Here is a 3,692-nt window from a genome sequence, read left to right as displayed (position 1 = left end):
TATGAAAATAAATGTTGTTGTTCAAAGGCAAATGATTTTCGTTAAAGGGGCCAGTTCTTCGATATAATTTCCCTGATTTTGGTAATTCCTGATTTCACTGGATACGCACAACACATAAAATTTCATTATTTGTTACCCTTCGTGGTCATTGAACTGTATAAAACAGAGTCATCCACGAACAGCCTCAGGTGGGATGGCGAGAAGTGATTGGCTTGTAACACTCCTTTTGAGTACTTCTTTAATTGATTACTTTTATATCCGAACATCGTACGCCTTTAGTAACTGCATGAATGGGACGTATTATAACTCTAACTTACCCTAAAAGATATTTTGTGGAACAGCTTTATTGTGAAAATGTATTAGGTCTGTTTATTTATGGAGTCAGGAGTGCCGGACCTCTCAAACCCAGAACTCCCGTGAATACAATTATTTTGGCTCGTCGACTGGATCAAGCAAGGTTGCAAGGGCTTAGCGTCATTTACTACTTTTAGAAAATATTTAGGATAGAATTACCAAGAAAATATTGTCTTAAAGGTTTAGCAGTACTCAGTGCAAAATTAAACCGTACTGCCCCCCCTTTAATGTGGCCGCCGTCAGAGCGGTCACCACACCACAAATGAGAATCACAGCAACCTAGTGCCACCTGAAGCCGTCGCTCCAAACTGATTGTAACAAACAGAAGTGCCCACTTTCACCTGAATTACGTTCTATTGTTAATCTAGCATGTAGAATCGTTTTCATCTACAAACACGCCCACATTTACAACTACAGTCTGTAATGTTACAAAATAAAAGTGATGTTGTTATTCAATGGAAAGTTGGAAATTGAGATTTAGCTTACTGTTTTATCAATCACAATTGGCGTAAGAATCATGGATTGACCATTGTCATAAAATATTGCATTATGAGATGTGAATAGTTTTTACTTGCAGTTTCGCGTGGCTTGAAGCAGTCACAACTAGCGTGCTATTGATTAAGAAATTGCGTTATCGTCTTTCTAATGACTTCATGATCGTAGATACGATCTTACCCGGTTGTGAAGTTATTGTTATGACAAAACAATTTCCTAAGGGACCAGAAAGTTCTTAAGGGCGCAAAAACAACTGTAACATCACACAAAAGGGAAATTCAATATTAAAGCTGATGCAAGAAGACGATAAAACAGTTTTCTTTTTATCAATGTAACACGCACATTGGACTGCTGATCTTGGTGTCTGTAATATTAGCAAAAGGCATAATTAAAATGAAAATAATACTGAGGAGATAATAGGAATGAGCACTGCTAAATGATTCGGTGTTCCCAGAACAAATATTTATTATAACTAAAACATATATCGTACCTTAAGCTTAGTACTACAATGACGGTAGATTTTTATGTCCGTATCATGTCCATTGAGCGCTCTTTTATATAGCCATTGCCTTCTTTGAGTCGCTCGTGCGTCGTCACGGTAAGTAATAACTGTTCTTTACACTTCACTCAAACTTAGACATAACACGTTTTTATACATTTAGTAAAAATTAGATCAGATTGCCACAAACCTACGTCCGTCTTACTTGAGAAAAGCCGTACAGGTCTCTAGCGCTCAAGGCTTCATTTGTTCTCCAGCGAACAAAATAGTGAAGGATCGTATCTCTATCCGTATTTTCTGTTTTTATTGCCGCCCAAAGACGACGAATTACATCATTAGAATATTCCACCGTCACTATGCGACGCCTTATTATACATTAATCATTATTTATAAACAAGTATTTGCCTTCTGGCTGAAAGTATTAACTACTCGTATTTGCTGTTTTAATGAAGTCAAACATAGCGAATACCACAAGCCCGCGCGGAGTGGCCGTGCGGTTTGCGTATCCCCTCTCACCACAGGTTAGAGTTCTCCCTCGGACATGGGTGTGTGCGTTGTTCTTAGAATAAGTTAGTTTGAGTAGTATGTAAGTCTAGGGACCGATGACCTGAGCAGTTTGGTCCCTTAGAGATTCACACACATTTGATCACATTTTAATTAAGGAGTACCGTTCCTCCTACATTGTTATTGTGAAATTCACACTTAAGTGCCTGGCAGTGGTTTCTTCGAATAACCTTCAAATTATTCCTCTGCCATTCTTCCCTGAACAGCGCGCGGAAAAAAACGAACACTTGAATCCTTTCCTCCGAGCTGTCATTTATTTTATTACGATGGTCATTTCCCGCAATATAGTTGTGAGTCAACAAAATATTTTCTAAATCAGACGAGATCGCTGAGGATCGAAATTTCTGGAAAATTCACATCGCAACGAAAAGGGATTAACGTTTGTTGCCCTAATTCGCGCATCGTATCTGTGACACTCTCTCCTCTACTATGTGATAGTACGAAAGGAGGTGCCCTTGTTTGAAACTTTTCGATGGCGTTCGTCAGTTGTGTTTGGTAAGGATCCCGTACCGCACAGCAACACTCTAGCGTAGGTTGGGAAAGCCTAGTGTAGGCTGTCAATGTTTTGGTTGTATTGCACGTTCGAAGGGTTCTGAGAATAAGACATAATCTTTGGTTTGCCTTAAAAATAACATTATTTGTGTGATCCCTAATTTAGCTGAACGCAATTATTATTCCTAGGCATTTACTTGAACTAACAGTCTTCGGATTTGTTTTAATTATCGTGTAACCGATATATAACGGTTCTTTTCTTTACTACTCATGTGGAATACCTCACACTTTACATTACTTAGAGTTAACCGCCACTACTCGCACCATCAGATATCTTGTCTAACGCATTTTGCAATTGATTTTTATCTTCTGATGACTTTGCTACAGGGTGAATGTCAGAATCATCTACAAAAAAAAAAAAAAAATCTAAGAGGGGTGCTCAGATTGTCTCCTTAATCATTTATTTCCTTGGGGAAAGACCTACTCGATGACTGCATACGAACTGTGATCGTTCTGCCAGAAAATTTTGCTGCAGCCAAGTGCTGAGTCACAATTACGAAATGTCGCATGAACAAAATTGCGATCAAAATTACAGGGATCATTTTAATTAATTTTAACATTGTGTTTCGTCCATCAACCAAGATTAATGGGCTTCTGGATTCTGTTAAAAATGGTTTGGGATAAGGAAGCCCGGTGTTTATGATACCCCATGCCACTGTGGTATAGAATACGTTGGACTAAATAACCATGCTATTGAGTAGAGGTGTGTGAAACATTGTCGCCGCACTTGATCATAAAATCTGAAAAACCTGCGGGTGGCAGAGGTTTACATATCCGAGGGACACGAAATGAAATATAACGAGAGAGAGTTAGTTGCTGCCACTCCACATTACTGGGGTTGAGTTTTGAAGAAGTCAATTGAAATTAGGATGGGGTACACTTTTATTAAGCATTAGTTTTTCATGATGTGGCCATAGTCACTGTGTGCCAAAGTTGTGGAACCCTGTGTTGACCTGCATTAACCCTAGCAATATGAAAGCATTTTTCTGAATTTATATTACCAGGTCGTGAGGTGGGTGTACGTTACCCCAACAACAGAAAAATTAAAAACAACGTAATTCATTAATTGTTGTTGATTAACATCTCATGGCCGGGGTTCATAGTCAGGTCATTTCCGTCGTTGACTGTGGAGATACTACAGCCAACAGCGAATATGACATCCTTTAAAAAATTATTTTTGAATTATGTTAGCAACACAATTTTTATTATGGCCCCTACAAAAAAAGAT

The sequence above is a fragment of the Schistocerca americana genome, chromosome 6, assembly GCF_021461395.2.
Source record: "Schistocerca americana isolate TAMUIC-IGC-003095 chromosome 6, iqSchAmer2.1, whole genome shotgun sequence".
In the NCBI taxonomy this organism is placed as follows: domain Eukaryota; kingdom Metazoa; phylum Arthropoda; class Insecta; order Orthoptera; family Acrididae; genus Schistocerca; species Schistocerca americana.
The sequence above is the reverse complement of the archived record's forward strand: the minus strand, read 5'-3'. Positions refer to the sequence as shown.